This window comes from Eleutherodactylus coqui, chromosome 2, assembly GCF_035609145.1.
Source record: "Eleutherodactylus coqui strain aEleCoq1 chromosome 2, aEleCoq1.hap1, whole genome shotgun sequence".
Lineage (NCBI taxonomy): Eukaryota > Metazoa > Chordata > Amphibia > Anura > Eleutherodactylidae > Eleutherodactylus > Eleutherodactylus coqui.
The window spans coordinates 43,991,741-44,009,321 of record NC_089838.1 but is presented as its reverse complement, the minus strand read 5'-3'; the positions used below and the strand labels follow the sequence as shown (position 1 = coordinate 44,009,321).

Genomic DNA, 17,581 nt, shown 5'->3' with positions numbered 1-17,581 from the left:
GGGAGATACCTACCTGCTTGCCACTTTTGGATAGATATAACTTCTGCATTCCCTGAAAATAAGACACCCCCCTCCAAATAAGCCCTACCATGATTTTGGCTATTTTCAGGGAGCCTTGAAATATAAGCCCTACCACGAAAATAAGCCCTAGCTGGCCTACATAAAAAACATTACCTAGCAGCCACGGTCCTGGTCCCTCCCGCTGGTCTCAAAGGATCTGTAGCTCCGCCACGCGTCCTACACTGTCGGCAGCTGAGGAGAACATCACTTGTTGCTCGCTAGATTCATAAATCCGACCTCCAGGAAGCAATGGCTCTGATTGGTTCAGCAAGTGCTGCTCTCAGCCAACCACAGCCGTCGTGTTGGTTCAACAAGCACTGCATTTTAAAAAATTGTAAAACCAATGGTAGAATGAATGTGTTTTCTCTCCCTGTTCTCAAAAAAAAAAGTTTAGAATATATTATATGTACCCAAAAATGGTACCAATAAAAACTATAGCTCACCGCACAAAAAACATGTTGACAGAAAAATAAAAAAGTTATGGATTTTGAAAAGTGGAGATGAAAGTGGAGATCCCCAAAAAATCGTTGCGTCCTTAGGTCCAAAATAGGCCATGTCCTTAAAGGGGTTGTCCCGCGCCGAAACGGGTTTTTTTTCCAACCCCCCCGACCCCCCCCCCGTTCGGCGCAAGACAACCCGGATTCAGGGGTTAAAAAAGAACACCGGAGAGTGCTTACCTGAATCCCCGCGCTCCAGTGACTTCTTACTTACCTGATGAAGATGGCCGCGGGGATCTTCTCACTCGGTGGACCGCAGGGCTTCTGTGCGGTCCATTGCCGATTCCAGCCTCCTGATTGGCTGGAATCGGCACGTGACGGGGCGGAGCTACACGGAGCCCCATTCAGAAAAGAAGAAGACCCGGACTGCGCAAGCGCGGCTAATTTGGCCATTAGACGGCGAAAATTAGTCGGCTCCATGGAAACGAGGACGCTAGCAACGGAACAGGTAAGTGGATAACTTCTGTATGGCTCATAATTAATGCACAATGTACATTACAAAGTGCATTAATATGGCCATACAGAAGTGTATAGACCCACTTGCTGCCGCGGGACAACCCCTTTAAGGGGTTAAAAGAAAGTAGATGTCCTTATTTACTTATGCAATGCTCAAGCTGCTACAGTTCCCTGATGGACTGTGGTTCCCAGCGGTCCACCTATAGGAGTGTTGCACATACGTAGATGCCATTTCTGGTCTCTTTCTCATTTCCTCTTTCATTTTCAAGGAGAAATGACAGCGGAGAACATTTTTTCTTCATGTCATTTATGCCGCACCATGACCTCAACGCCAGAGAGCAAACTGTGCACTGGATGTCCCTGCTTTCATAAAACAGAAAGAGGAAGGATCCAAACTGCACATAGTTGATGTTAGTGCTGCACAGATACTGCCCCTAAGAATAATAGTGAGCTCTTAGTGCCCCACACGGTAACCATGTCCCCTCTGTACCCCAAACACTAATAGTACAATTATAATCCCCCTGTGTGCTCTCATCTCAGTAATGATGCCCCTGCATTGAGGAACTGTTATATTAATGTTCTTGTTAGTAATGTAAAGTATATTACATTGTTCATGGTGGCTTGTAAATTTCAGTAGGGGCAGGCGTATTGTAACTTAGTCTGTGGTACATCAGGTTAATACAGCAGGCTAGCAGGGAGTTGTAGTTCTTATGTCACGTAGTCGGATGGCGTCACTAACCTGAGGTTCCTGGGCCCCACAGCGTAGCTTTGTCAAGGGACCTGTTTTAGTTATGCGGAGTACAGGATTGACTTAAACAACTTTAAAATTTACTGCAACTTGTACATTCCAGGTTACAACAGTCAATCATAACATAATGTGAGGCATTACAACACAGCAGTGGATGAGAGGGGGAAAGGGACTGGTTATTTGTATAGCGCCAACCTTTTCCACAGCGCTTTCAGGTAATTTATTTATTACCCCCCACCAAGCTGGGTACTCATTTTACTGACCTCAGAAGGATGGAAGGCTGAGTCAACCTTGAACCGGCTACCTGAACCACGCGGAGATTGAACTTGCAACTGTCAGGTCGTGAGTGAGAGCCTAACACTCTGCGCCACATTTGTTTATCGTGACTTTAAAGCTGCTGCTTGAGCATAGTTACTGGAGCTACAGCCTATAATGTTCTTGGGAATGTCCCCTACTTGGTTGGTAACGGGAATATCTTGCTTTCAGTTAATGATCAGTAAAAAAATGCGTTTAAGCAATGGAAACCAGCAATCAGCAGAAATCATTTGTCTGAATGAAGCTATTGAAATCCAATGCTTTGCATGGTCGTGTTTTATGTGTGACTTTTTTGCGCCCCAAAATGCCTGTGTAAATATGGTCATCTATATAAACCCTAAGGCTGGGTTCCCACGGGGCGGATTCCCAACGGAAATCCCGCGGTAAGGCCGCAGCAAAAACCGCAAGATTTCCGCCGGGAGAACCGCCGCGGAAAAACCCGCGGCGGCTTTGAAGCGGCCCAGCCACTCGCTCTTCCGCTGCGGCCGGTGCTCCCATAGAGGAGAGCGTGGCCGCAGCGGAAAAAAAAAGGATGGACATGCTGCGGTCGGCAAAGCCGCGCTGCAGCTGCGGTTTATGCCGGATTAACCGCATAGTCATTGCTGATTTTCAGCAGTGAATACAGCCAATCTGAAGGCAGGACAACTTTAATCACTTTAAACGCTTCACTAAAGGCAGCTGTCAATGTTTAACAGCGCTAGCTGCTATTAAACTCCACCCCACCCCCCTTTTCTGAATGGCTTGCATTGACTCCCATAGGAGTCAATGGAGTCTCCAGCATTTTGCCGTTTAAAGATAGGGCAAGACCTATCTTTTGTTGTGATAGACGTTTGTTGCCTTGAAATAACGCGCCTATGTCCTATCTTTGCAGCGCAATTTTTTTGGCTTGTCGAAAAAAAAAAATCGCTTGTCTGTAGGAATCCATAGAAAACTATTGGTTCTATTAGCCGCGGCTGCCTTCACACCGGTGTGAAAATTGCGCGAGTTTTGTGCATTGCGAGATGAAAAAATATGAACCCCATTCTTTTAAATGGGTTCATTCGCATTAGCAATGCATGATACTGCGTTGCAATGCTATGCAACAAACACATCGCAGCTGTCCTTTCTGTGATATCGCTCATTGCTCTCAATGAAGCCGGACATGCGCAGTACAGATTTATTTTTTTTTTTAAACTCCTACTTTTCCTGTGAAAATTTGCGCCTCATCCGCAATGTCAATTGCGGATGGGCAGCAGATCCGACAGCTTCCATTGACCTCAGTCGAAGCTGTCCGTGCGGGAATCGCAGGAAAATGGAGCAATTAGTTTCCGCTGGTGTGCATGAAGAATAAGGGCATTTTCACAGTTAACAGTTTTCATGTTCAGTTTTTTGTGAGCCAAAACCAGGAGTGGAGACAAAATATTAGGCCTCAGGTCCATGGGGAAAATCAGGCCTGCCGCGGATTCTCCATGCAGAATCCGCAGCAGGTCCCTCCTTTCCCGGGGAAATGAGGCTAAAAATAAGAATAAACTCACCTGTCCGGACGCTGCAGATCTTCCCTCCGTCGCGGCCGGATCTTCTTTCTTCGGCCCGGCGGATGTGCTCAGCACGCCGGCAGCTTGCCGGGCACATCCGTCGGGTCAAAGAAAGAAGATCCAGCCGCGACGGAGGGAAGATCTGCAGCGTTCAGACAGGTAAGTTTTAATTCTGGTACGGGTGTTCCATGGATCCGGACGAAATCTACGGGTGTTCCACGGATCCATAGAAGCCTGCGGGAGCCGTCCCCGCCGGAGACCCGCACGAAAATGGAGCATGTCGCTTTTCTTTTCCTGCACGCGGATCCGCGCCTGAAGGCAAAAATGACATCCGCAGGTATTTAACTACCTGCGGGTGTCCAATGCCCTAATTTAACCATAGCGTGCTACGGAGGGTTAGTGGTGCAGAATCCGGAGGTGGATGCCTGCTCCAGATTCCGCAGCATAGATCCGCCTGTGTGCGTGAGGCCTTAGATGGTAAATAACCATATGAGACAGAATTACGTTTTTTCGGTGGTCGGTCACGGCTGTAATTCCCAACCACACTAAACAAGAACATCACAACAAGCTGCATTAACCAAAGAGGAAGCTGGGAGTGATCTGCCCCGCCGGCTCTGTGATAATGATTGCCAGCTGAGACTTCATCGTGAGCAACTGAAAGCACAGCAGGTAAGTGAGAGGCTCCCCATATCGCGCTCCCACCATGTCTTTTAGACGCGCCTACTCTGCGTCAAAAGGACGTTCGTGTGAAAGAGCCCTAAGTCTACGTTCACACGTTGTGATATTGTGCTTGTCAACGGGAGTTTTACCAAGGCCTTTTTCATTCTGGGAAATTGTGACCCTCTGGCGCTTGTTTCACATGCATCGGAGGTTCGGCAAGTGTTTCCCACTGATTTCAATGGGAAGCAACACGTCGCACTCGTGGTACAATGCTCCTATTGATTTCAATGGGCCTCGCCGATCTAGGCTCAAATTTTTGAGCGCTGTTTTGTTGGTTTTTTTTGTGCGTTTTTGCATGTTATGACACACCTCGCCCCCCCTATATAATAATGGGGTGCCCTCAAAACCGATGACAAATGCTGTAACATGCGTTCAAAAACACTGCTCGAAATTGTGGTAAAATGCTGCGATTTCGACCGCGGCATTTTGTGAGAGTGGCCTGTCAGTGCATGTTGAAAGAACCACAGTGAATACAATGCAACGTATATGCTGCATTTTTACGCAATTTCATAAACTTTTTAAATGAGCAATTTTGGTCTGTACTGGAGTTGGCCACAACACACCGCAGAACTTTCCACTGTGGGGAAAAAGCCTCACCTGAATCCACGTGTCAAACATGCGGAACTTAAAATGCCTTAGAGCGGGTTTTGCGAGCACAAATACTATTGATGACCTGTTCCCCGGCTAGGTCATCAATAGATGATTGGCTCGGTCCGCCATTTGGAAACCTAGCTGATCAGGAGCCCACAGTCAGCACTGTGATACACGGGGGCCAGAGCGACAACTGCTACTGCGCTGCTACTGAGCTTAGTTCCTGATCCTGGCTCTTCCATCCCCCCCACCCCTGCAGATGAGGACAACGTATATCGGCTCGGCGTGAAAACCGAGCATATATACGTTCGTGGGAATGCACCCTAACTCTGTGGATCTCTGTGGCGGAATATTCTGCTGCATGTTGTGGATATATTCCAGAATGTATGCAAGTACCTTAAGGTGCCTTCACACTTGCGATCGCGATATCGCTGCGTTTTTTACGCGTATGTCAATAGGACTTTCTAATGTTAAAATGCATCGCACAAAAACCACAAGTTTGTGCTCTGCTTTTTTTTTTTTTTTGTGCGATGCATTTTTAACATTAGAAATTTCTATAGACATTTGCATTAAAAAACGCGGCCCGATATCGCGCTTAGCAACATGCGATCTCCCTGCGGATTCGAGGTGTTTTTGTATCAAAAATGTCTTGCATCATTTCGCCATAGCCACGCGCGGAGGGTCGTAGAATGTTGACTATTGTTTTCAATAGGAAACATAGCATCGCACTTGTGTGCACCTAACATCCGCTATGATGCTTTACCAGCTCCATTAAAAACAATAGGATATTGCAGTGATTTTCTTTTCCCCACATCGCATTGTGGTGCGGTAAAGAGAAAGGAAAAAAAACACTGTGTATGACCGCATTCAAAAAAGCGGGGTTCATATTTGTGCAAGATTTGTGCGTCTCGTGTGAAAACTGCCTAAGCCTCCAGGGCCCGGCTCCGGCCACGTCTCCTGCACCCATTATAGTTATGGTCCTGTTTGCTCCCAGTAGCCCAGTGCTGATGGGTACTGATCCTACTGTGATCTTCACCAAATCCCCAATTTCAAGAGATGAGCAACAGTGCAATAAGGCCCAGAAACAAGCCCCCCCTCCCCCCCCCCCCCAACATTAAGGCCCATGGACACGGATTCCACAGCAATGTCTGTCCATAGCATGCAATGGAAAAGTGTTTTGTTTTTTTTTCATGCACACCAGCGGAAACCAGTTGCGGTTTCTGCTTGTGGATGAAAAATCGCAGCATGCCCCATTTCTGAACGTTTTCCGCGCGGACAGCTTCGATTGACGTTAATAGAAGACGTCCGATCCTCGGCCTTTCCGCAATCATCATCGCCTAGCGACGGTGGCCCATCTGCAGTACTGAATAAAAGACAGGTAAGCAGGGTCGCCAGCAGGGACCACGGGCGGATTCCGTGTGGGATTCCCCATGTGGAGACAGTGTGCGCCTGTGTGCAGGCAGACTAATAATTTTGAAGTCTTCTCAGGAGCTGGGGCCTCTGTGCAGCTGCTACTTTTGCACCCCTGTAGCTCCGTCCCTGATGAGGTCCAAGTTTGGGACTGTGCTACCCAAAGAGCAACCCTTTGAGGCTCCATTTACTCGGGGCAGTTCGGTTTCCATAAGAAGCGCACCAAAAAGTTCATTGGCAAACTGCGTGCGTTTTTTGCCTCTTTTTTCTACAAACATAGTAAAAACACAGATGGTTTCAGCAATGCACTTTTTGGTGAGTTTTTTTTTTTTATTTTATTTTTTTTATTGGAACCGAACTGCCCCGTGTGATTGGAGCCGAAAGGAATCTCTTGTGATATCGGTGACATGGCAGTCCCTGCAGAGTTTCCGTATAAAGCGATGGACAATGTATGTACTGTACGTCCCATTACATTTCCCAGCAGCCTGGCCCATTATATAGCTCCGCATAAAGGGGTAGGATCCGGCCCTCCCCCAGAAGTCACTTCAGACCTCAGCAGTAAGAGCCAGCAGGGCTGCCGCCTGCTGCTGACATCACGGTGACGGCTGTGCTAGCAGCTGCTCCAGTGTAGGAGGGCAGACTCTCTTCTTCTCCTTCTGCACAAGTCTCCTGCCTGCCATCTCCCTGAGATCACCCACCTCTCTCAAGTAAGTCCTAACCTACTTCTTTCTTCTGCACAATGGGTAGAGCAGCTGGCACTTGGCCTGGGCTCCAAGGACATCCCATACCCTTTGTTCTTCCCTGCGCTCACGGCTCATACTACTCTCTCTGCGGCTAAATTAGGAAACCTGATGAGATTTGCAAATTTTTTGCATTGATGTCTGAGTTTCCTGCTTTGGCCTGAAGAGTGCAGAAAGTTTTAGCGCAGTATAGAATAATCCGATATAATAGGCAAAACATTACAGCACATTGTTTATATCTGCTCTGCATATACGGATATAGCAGAGCTAAGGTTGTTGGGTGTAGCGGAGCAATATTTGTGGTTTTGCCTCATGCTATATATTGCTGCTACATCTGACATGATTCGTGCGACTGCATTGAAAATGATGGTGGTTATTGGCTAATATGCACTTTTTAGTTGACTGCTAGTAATCTACTGGACCATTGGTAGCGCCGTATGCCAGGATGGGCACAATTACACATCATCACCTACAGTACAGCAGACTGGGTGTGTCCTGCTGCATACAGTACAGTTTCCACTGATACAATACCCAAGAGCCAATGGGCACGGGGCCAAAATTTAAAGGGCTTCTATATATAATATTAAAGCACTGCTGCCCCTTCATAACCAGGGTTGGTAAGGGGCCCAGAATTCAGACCCTCACCACTCGGACCCTAGAGATGTGCCATCACTGTATTAGATGGGAATACCCCTTTAATTGCCATGCTGTGAACTACGGTTTGCCATGATGCCAACTTACTCTACACGTTTTTGTTTCCTTTACATACTGTGATTTATTATTTATAACCATGTGTAAAGAATGCAGCGACTAAATAGTTAAATAGTAAGTTCGGCTCTGCTACATCTACCCGGGTCCTACAGCATAGTGGACTTTTGGTTGTCGTTATATTTTTGTATGTAAATAAAAGGCGATCAGGTAAAATAATCATATGATGTGATTACAGTGAGATCTGCAGACACGAGTCATGTGCCGCTTATCTGCAGCATGCTGATGCTGATCGTCTCGCCACTTAACACGCTGCCTGATGTCAGGACATGGTAGGGTGTGGTCTTCCAGTGAAGCTCTGCCAAATGATGCTTTGTGCTCACTCTCCTCATTAACTTTCGAAATTCAGGGGTTTATAAAATCTCTTAGATTTATTTTTTCAGTTTACCATTAAAATTCACAGTTTTCTTTCATGCTTTGTAATAATTTCAGTTTTGGAAGGGCCACTATAGCAGTTTATGAATACAATTACAAGGCTGCAGTAAGGACTGACAAACACATTAGCAGGAAAGCGAAAACAGAGGGAGATTTTAGTTCTGCATACTAACACTGATTCGTATTTCATTTGTTTTTTGAGAGCCACAATTGGCATTATAAGAGCTGCAATTATTAGTTCTGGGAAGTGGTGACTTGTTCCTTCAGTAATAGTAGCAGTGCCCCCGGCAGTGGCCCGAATAGCAGCAGTGGCCCGAATAGTAGCAGTGCCCCCAGTAGTGGCCCCAATAGCAGCAGTGCCCCCAGTAGGGACCGGAATAGCAGCAGTGCCCCCAGTAGGGACCGGAATAGCAGCAGTGCCCCCAGTAGGGACCGGAATAGCAGCAGTGCGCCCAGTAGTGGCCCCAGTAGCAGCAGTGCGCCCAGTAGTGGCCCCAATAGCAGCAGTGCGCCCAGTAGTGGCCCCAATAGCAGCAGTGCACCCAGTAGTGGCCCCAATAGCAGCAGTCCGCCCAGTAGTGGCCCTTTTAATAAGAGGGCCCCCTTCTTGTGCCCTACTCACCTTGGACCTGCGGCCGGGCAGCAAACCCGCACCATCCAGCATGTTACTCATGCTCTCTCTAGCTCTGGCTGTTGTGACCCCTGATCATGAGAACGGTAGCCCTGACCCCCCTATTTAAATGGAGCGGCCATCACGTTCGTCCACTATCACTTCATTCATTTCTATAGGGCAGTGGTGGCGAACCTATGGCACGCGTGCCAGAGGCGGCACGCAGAGCCCTCGCTGCCATCAGCTGCTCACCACTTGTGAATGCCGGCAGGGGCTGCAGCTCCCCTGCTGGCATTCACTCAGCTGCGAAGCTTGCGGCGCTGATCCCAGAGCACACAATGACATCAGCGTGCAGCTAGGATTCTCCTCCCCCCTCCCGATGTCAGTATTCTTGCATTATGTCGCCACCGGAAGTTAGGGGTGGCGACATAGTACATGAACTTGACATGTAGTCACACCCCCAGCTTGTGATTGGCTGGGGGTGTGTGTGGCCTGAGGAGAGGAAGCGGAGGTAGCAGAGGCATGGGCAGCATCATGAGAGGCTGGGGCCCCGGCAGCAGCACATGCAGCGCCGGTGGGATGAAGAACCGCCGGAGCCGGAAGCCCGCAGGGCGATAGGTGGGAGGCGGCATGAAAGGGTGAACGGGGAGGAGTGACGTCATCAGGTGCAGTGGGTTCTGAGAGGGGGCGGGGCCTCAGCCGGGAGGCACTATATAAGGGGGAGCAAGCACGGGAGAGGCTCAGAGCGGCGAAAGAAGAAGTGGAGAACAAGCAAGAGAGTGAAGACTACAAGAAGAGGAACGAGGAGAAGAATAGCGGAGTTAGGAGAGCGGCGAGCGGAGGAAGTAGATCGGGAGCACGGAAGGCGGCGCGGCGAGCGCGGAAGGGGACCGAGGTGCGCTGAAGCAGGTGCGGTCGGGTGGAAAGAGAGCGGCAGGCGCTGAAGAGGACCGGCGTGCTGTAGCAGGTGCGGTCGGGTGGAGCGGGAGCGGCAGGCGCTGAAGAGGACCAGGCGCGCTGAAGCAGGAGTTGTCGGGTGGAGCAAGAGCGGCGGGCGCTGAGCACTATCGCGGAGCGCTGAAGAAGGAGACGGGTGGGCAAGAAGAAGAGCGTGGAACCGAGCGGTGAAGAAGGGGAGCGGCTTATCCAAAAGGACCGGAAGTCACGTGGGGGCCCTGCACGGCGGCAAAACAGAAGAACTCCGTGCGGAGCAGGAAGAGGGCAGAGCAACCGGCTGCAAAAGAACCAAGGAAGCGCCCGAAGATCGCACTGCTTGAAGGGATGGAAGCGGTCCTTGCAAGAATCCGGGCAGCGGCGGAGGAAAGAGGTCTTGAGTGGCTATTAGAGCTCTCAGACGAAGCACTCAGCACAGCGGCTGGCTCATCATCCAGGGCTGCCGACATAGCGTCGGCAGCAACGCAGGAGGTGGCGGCAAGGAGCTTGGAGGCAGCAGTAGCAATTCCTATGGAGGAGAGCAGTTTGGCGAGGGGTGTGGGGCCGACGGCGGCAGCACCAGCGGGGCACACAAAAGAGCTAAGGCCGCGGAGGGCCCGTGCACCAGAAAGGTTAAGCCCCGAGCACGGTCCCTCGCGGAGGCAAAGGAGGCGGAGTATCTCCCCGGCCCCCCCCACAGAGCAGGCTCCCCCCGGCAACACCAACAGGCAGGGGGAGCAAGGCAGGGAGAACTCCTGCGAAGCGAAGGAGGGCGGCGAGCAGCGCTAGGTCCCGTGCTGAGAGGGGGGCGGGGCCGAACGCTAATCAGCAGGCAAAGAGCAGAGGGAGAGGAGGAAGCGGCTCTGCAGAGCAAGAACAGCCCTGCAGTGGGTCAGGAGTGGAGCGGCCCGGAACATCTATGGGTCAGACGGCAAGCGCATCAGGAAGGTGGGGGACGACTACAGAGGTGACCCACGGTCAAGCGGGGCCAAGAAGAGCGGAGGCGGTTGCAGGGCCGGCAGAGCGGTCGCAGCGCGGCAGAGGGCAGGAAGGAGCTCAATCGGGAGGTTCGGCGGCTGGTGGGTCCACAGCCCCTACGCAGCCAGGTGAGTCAGGCTCTATGTACAGTATGTCTAGCAATTTTAATCGTGCAGAACATGTGGGGGATATATACACTATGTCTAGCAATGTTAATCGTGCAGAACATGTGGGGGATATATACACTATGTCTAGCAATGTTGATCGTCGAGAACATGTGGGGGATATGTATGGGATGTCTAACAATGTTAACCGTACGATACATGGCGGGGATAGTATTGCGCAAGGAGCCGGGGGTAGCGCAGCGACAGGAGCCACACCAGGCGTAGGCAGCGAAGCAACTGCGCTGCTGGGCTTCATGATAGATTTCCTGAGACGGCAGGGGGGGGGGGGGGTTATAATCCGTCGCCTGTCACAGCATGGAGCTCGCCGTGCAGTGCGTCATCCAGCATAGAGGCGGGTCGGTTAGAACCCCTTGCTGGGGGGACTGGGGTAGGACAGGCGGTGGGAACCACGCAAACCCCTCTGTTGGTAGAACGGGTACCCACGGTGACATCACTAGTCACCGGGGAAAGCCTCCAAACGGGGGCTATAGCGAGTGCTACGGAGGTAGGTACAGCAGCAGGCGTCACGGTAGCAGTACAGACGGAAAAGGACGGGGAGGGTATAAGGTTAGACGACAAAGCGAAGGGCGAAGTATACGTCTGCTTTGAGGGACCTCTGGGGGCCCATCTCAAAAAAGAGGTGAGGGAAAAGATTTGGAAGGATGAATATGTCGAGATATTCTCCCTCCTCCCCTTGGAAAAATTCAATTTGGACAAGGGGAAAAGAACGGAGTTTAAAAAAGAGGAGGAGGAGAAGAGGAGATGGCGCTTGATTCCCCAGACTTTCGCTAATTGGCTACAAGCGTTCGCCATTTTAGCGAGTGTGATAGGCGAAAAGGCACCGGACAATTGTTCCGGCCTTTTTTCCTACTTGGACTCAATAGGGGAGGCGTATAGGGTATACGGGGGGCAGACCTGGCTGCGCTACGATGAGCAGTTCAGGCAGCGTAAGGCGGTGCGTCCATCTATCAGATGGGAGCACAAAGATATAGGTCTATGGTTGAGGGTGATGGCCCCCGCGCGATTCGGACAGCCCTTTCAGGGCAGTGCCGGGTCATTCGGCCTGGCCTCTAGTTCAGCAGGGGGGCAAGGGAGCTCAGTGGGGGGTAGCAGGCCCGGGTACTGTTGGCAGTTCAATGAGGGGCAGTGCAAGTTCGGTGCAACGTGCAAGTTTCGCCATGCCTGCTCCCATTGCAGTGCAGGGTCCCACGGGGCAGCAAGATGTTTTAAAAAAGGAAAGGGAAAGGGTCCCAGCGGTTTTACAAAAAGGGATGACCCCGGTGATTCTGGGAGAGATGGTACCTCATCTAAGTAGGTACCCTGATAGAGAGAAGGCGGAGTTGCTGTTTAAGGGTTTTAGGGATGGTTTTCACATCCCGCCCCCGTTACATGGGGTCCCCTTTTCGTTGAAAAACTTACGATCGGCGTTAGAATATCCGGAAGTGGTGACGGAGAAGCTAAAAAAGGAAGTGACTTTGGGGCGCATGGCGGGGCCGTTTAAAGAACCGCCGGTGCAAGATTTCGTGGTGTCACCTTTGGGGGTGGTCCCAAAGAAGGAGCCGAATAAATTTCGGCTTATACACCACTTATCTTATCCAAAGGGCGCATCGGTGAACGACGGAATAGACCCTGAGCTTTGTTCGGTGGTGTATACGTCGTTCGATGCGGCACTTCAATGGATTAGAAAGTACGGGAAGGGAGCGTTGATGGCGAAGGCTGACGTGGAGTCGGCCTTTCGCCTACTCCCGGTATCACAAGAAAGTGTGAGGTTGTTGGGGTGTTTTTGGGAAGGGGATTATTTTGCGGATCGGTGTTTGCCCATGGGATGTTCCATCTCTTGCGCGTACTTCGAGGCATTCAGTTCTTTTTTAGAATGGGTGGTGAAGGATACGGCTGCGGTGCAGTCGATCATTCATTACTTAGATGATTTTTTGTGTGTGGGGCCCGGGGGATCGCCAATTTGTGCGAGCTTGTTGGGCACCTTACAATGGGTGGCGAAGCGGTTCGGGGTGCCGTTAGCACCTGATAAGACGGAGGGGCCCACTACTTGTTTAAGCTTTCTGGGCATCACCATTGACTCAGTGGCGATGGTGTGTCGTCTACCAAAGGATAAATTGGATGACTTGCGAGAGGAGGTACGCGCGGCACTAGGTAGTAAAAAAAATCACACTAAGAGGGCTGCAGTCACTGTTAGGCAAGCTGAACTTTGCCTGCAGGATCATGCCCATGGGCCGGGTGTTTTGTAGACGGCTGGCGTCAGCCACAGCGGGGATTCGTGCACCCCACCATTTTATCCGTTTGGTGACCAGTCACAAGGCAGACCTGGCAGTATGGTCCACCTTCCTGAAAAAATATAATGGCAGGTCGGTAATCATGGGCGAGGTTAGCAATAATGTGGACTGGGAGTTGTATACTGACGCGGCAGGCAGCGCAGGATTCGGGGCCTATTTCCAAGGGAAATGGTGCACGGGGGAGTGGCCGGAGAGGTGGAAACAGGAAGGATTGATACGGAATTTGGTGCTATTGGAGTTATTCCCAATAGTGGTGGCCATCATGCTGTGGGGGGACCAGTTCCGGGACAGAAAAGTTAAATTTCACTGCGATAATTTGGGGGTGGTGCAAGTAATTAACAGCCTTTCGGCATCATCCCCCCCGGTGGTAAACTTGCTGCGTCACTTAGTGCTCGAAGCGCTGTCACTAAACATGTGGGTGGTTGCGGCTCACGTTCCTGGTGTTGAAAATTCAATTGCGGATGCTCTCTCTCGATTTCAGTGGGAGCGGTTCCGGACACTGGCGCCGGGTGCAGAGATGGTGGGGAGCAAATGCCCGGATCAAATCTGGAGCGTGGTAAGCGAGCAGTGGGGGGCCTGATAGAGCGGTCATTGGCTCGGCGAACCAGGGCAGCGTATGGCGCAGCGTGGAACGAGTGGGAAGACTGGGTGAGGCAAGAGGGGGGCGCGCACTCAGAAGACGACAGAGTAGGTCTGCTGCTGAGTTGGTTGGGAAGAAGTGCTGAAGGGGGTAGGTCAGTGGCACAGGTAAACCAATTTATAGCGGGAATAGCATTTGGCTTTAAGTTAAGGGGGGTGGGGGATGTGACAAAGAACTTTTTAGTGAAGCAGGCGCTGAAGGGTTTAAGAAGAGGTAGGGGGAGGGTAGACACTAGGCGACCGGTTTCCTTTGACATTTTGGAGAAATTGGGTAGAGCAGTGGACATTGTGTGCGGTAGCGAATTTGAGAGGCGGTTGTTCAGAGTGGCGTTTTCTCTGGCGTTTTTCGGAGCATTCAGGATAAATGAGTTGGTGTCTCCCAGCAAAACTTCCGGGGGTGGTTTGCAGACAGAGGACGTAAGGTTAGTTGAAGGGAGGTTGGAATTGCGGATCCGTAGGTCTAAGACGGATCAGCAAGGGCGGGGTAAGTTAATTCGTTTAGGCGAGGTGCCAGGGGCCCTTATGTGCCCTAGGAGGACATGGGAGGAGTATAGGGGAGGGGTAGAATCTCAGACAGGCCCCTTGTTGTGCCATGAGAATGGCCAATTTTTATCCCGTTTTCAATTTATAACGATATTTAAGCGGGCACTGGAGGTGGCGGGGTTTGATAAAGAGCAGTTTGGGTCTCACTCGTTTAGGGTGGGAGCAGCGACGGAGGCGTCAGTAAGAGGCATGGGGTGGAAGCAATAAAGAGAATAGGTCGTTGGGAGTCGGGACGTTTTGGATCCTATGTTCGCCCTCACCTGCTTTAAGGCTAGGGGTGAGGGTGGGGGGGGGGGGGAGAGAAAAAATAGGGGCGCCTGTTAATAAATTATACCGTTGTTTTTGTTTTGCAGATGGTCATCCAGCTTTAGTGTGGATCTTGGGCCATTCTTATGTCTTCTGGGGGGCTGAGAGAGCGGGGGTGCGGCCCAACGGCAGACAATTAAGATTCCCTAAAAGTGAAGCACTGATAAGGTGGCTGGGGATTAGAGGCATGTCATGGGGCACGGTTTTGGAGGAGGTGGAAAGGAGAGTGAGATGGGACAGAGCACCGGATGTATTGGTCATACATGCGGGGGGGAATGACTTGGGTAAGAGGAGATTTAGGGACTTATCACGAGACATTCGGTATGACTTCCTTAGGTTACAGGGGTCATACCCGGGGGTAGTGGTGGTTTGGTCAGAACTAGTACCAAGGAAGGTATGGAGGGGAGCGCGCTCAGAAAAGGGTTTGAACAGAGCGAGAGTGAAGCTGAATAAAGAAGTTTCACGATTTGTGGGGGAAAAAGGGGGCATTGCAGTGCGGCACATAGATCTAGAAAAAGGCACTGGTAATTATTGGAGGTCTGATGGCGTTCATTTGAATGACATCGGGATGGACTTATGGATGGAAGGTTTGCAAGAGGGCATTGAGCGGGCGCTGGTGGTGTGGAGGGCGGCGCAGGGTCAAGGTGGTCGACCCTCGCTTGCGGTGGCGGGGGAGGGAGAGGGACCCTTGGAGCCCGTATAGAAGGTAGTGGGGGGAATGGCGGGGGCTACATAGCCCCCCCTGTTCCTCTCCTTTGTTGGAATTTGGGACCTGTCGCCTCCAGGGTTATAGGGCGGAGCCCTAATGGTCGGTGGGAGAGGCTAGCCAGGACTGGCTAGCCGGCCTCGGGGTCGGTAAGAGATGGCGGCCGGAGGTTAATGGGGAGTGTCGTTGGGCTCCCGAGTCTGCCGACCTGCGGCGGGAGGAAAAAGTTAAAAAAGTTCTTGGGGATAGCGTCGCCTGAGTCAGCCAAGTTGCGGCGGGTGACCGGGACAGCTATCTCCTTGTAGGGGTGAGGCGGCAGTATGTGGTAAATACAGGGGGTGGGCTCCAAGGTCCTTTTCCAGGTACATTTGGGGGATATTGTTATCATTAAGGTTGGGGTGAAATAAGTTGAAATGTATTCATGTTGTTTGTGTTAATAAATGGCTGCTGTGGCCAAATTTATCCAACAGATGGTGTCGGTGTTTGTTCGGCGAATGGTATGTGGGGAAAAGGGGAGGTAAGGTCTTAGCAGCAACGACTCCGTTATACCCGGGTCAAGAACCGCCGGAGCCGGAAGCCCGCAGGGCGATAGGCGGGAGGCGGCATGAAAGGGTGAACGGGGAGGAGTGACGTCATCAGGTGCAGTGGGTTCTGGGAGGGGGCGGGGCCTCAGCCGGGAGGCACTATATAAGGGGGAGCAAGCACGGGAGAGGCTCAGAGCGGCGAAAGAAGAAGTGGAGAACAAGCAAGAGAGTCCCACCCGCCCGCCCTAGAGGAAAGAAGAAGGGGGAGGTGGGGACAGGAGAGGGAGTTCTTGTCATAGCAGCGGGGGAGAGAGAGGGACCCTTGGAGCCCGTATAGAAGGTAGTGGGGGGAATGGCGGGGGCTACATAGCCCCCCCTGTTCCTCTCCTTTGTTGGAATTTGGGACCTGTCGCCTCCAGGGTTATAGGGCGGAGCCCTAATGGTCGGTGGGAGAGGCTAGCCAGGACTGGCTAGCCGGCCTCGGGGTCGGTAAGAGATGGCGGCCGGAGGTTAATGGGGAGTGTCGTTGGGCTCCCGAGTCTGCCGACCTGCGGCGGGAGGAAAAAGTTAAAAAAGTTCTTGGGGATAGCGTCGCCTGAGTCAGCCAAGTTGCGGCGGGTGACCGGGACAGCTATCTCCTTGTAGGGGTGAGGCGGCAGTATGTGGTAAATACAGGGGGTGGGCTCCAAGGTCCTTTTCCAGGTACATTTGGGGGATATTGTTATCATTAAGGTTGGGGTGAAATAAGTTGAAATGTATTCATGTTGTTTGTGTTAATAAATGGCTGCTGTGGCCAAATTTATCCAACAGATGGTGTCGGTGTTTGTTCGGCGAATGGTATGTGGGGAAAAGGGGAGGTAAGGTCTTAGCAGCAACGACTCCGTTATACCCGGGTCAGGACAGGGAGCGGCGGCAGGACCAGAGTTGCTGGCGCGGACACTGAAGGGAGAGGTGGTGGCACCAGGTCACTGAGCGCCGGCGGCAGCACCACAAACGATGATGGCCACCGTGAGGGGGTCACCATAGTACCGGGGGCCGCCGTGAGGGGGTCACCATAGTACCGGGGGCCGCCGTGAGGGGGTCACCATAGTACCGGGGGCCGCCGTGAGGGGGTCACTATCATACCAGAGGGCCATTGTGAGGGGGTCACCATTTTACTATGAGCCGCCGCGAGGGGGTCACTATTGTACCGGGGCAGCCACGAGGGGGTCACTATTGTATTGGGGCCGCCGCGAGAAGGTCACTTTTGTATTGGGGCCGGCGCGAGGGGGTCACTATTGTATTGGGGCCGCCGCGAGGGGGTCACTATTGTACCGGGGGCCGACGTGAGGTCACTAATACTGCTGGGGTATGTTTGCATGTGGCGGAAATGGGCTGGGCTGTTTCAAAATAGACAGGGTGCAGATTTTGACTGCTTTTTGGATACAGAAATTTCCGCTGAGTACATTCTGCAGTCAAAATCCACACGCTGTCTGTTTTGAAGCGGCCCTGTCCTTTTTAGAACGACGGAGGTAAAATCATACGTTGTGATAAGCCCCGCCCCTGACATGTTGGCACTTTGCAAAAAAAAGGGGTTTTGGGTTGCAGTTTGTGCACTCGGTCTCTAAAAGGTTCGCCATCACTGCTATAAGGGATAGTTGAGTGTTGCACTCTACGGCCTCATTCAGACAAGCGTTTTCTCGCTGCTATTAGC

The 17,581-nt window shown here is 51.7% G+C and overlaps 1 protein-coding gene across 2 annotated transcripts in view; it reads left to right on the top strand.

Annotated features, from left to right (window-relative positions):
• Window positions 1–6,872: 6,872 nt before the first annotated feature.
• Window positions 6,873–17,581, top strand: part of ANXA6 (annexin A6) — a 102,361-nt gene continuing 91,652 nt past the window's right edge. For both annotated transcript variants that reach the window (XM_066590710.1, XM_066590709.1), the window contains exon 1: window positions 6,873–7,018. The gene's annotated coding sequence lies outside the window, so the exon portion shown is untranslated. The remainder of the gene's footprint in view (window positions 7,019–17,581) is intronic.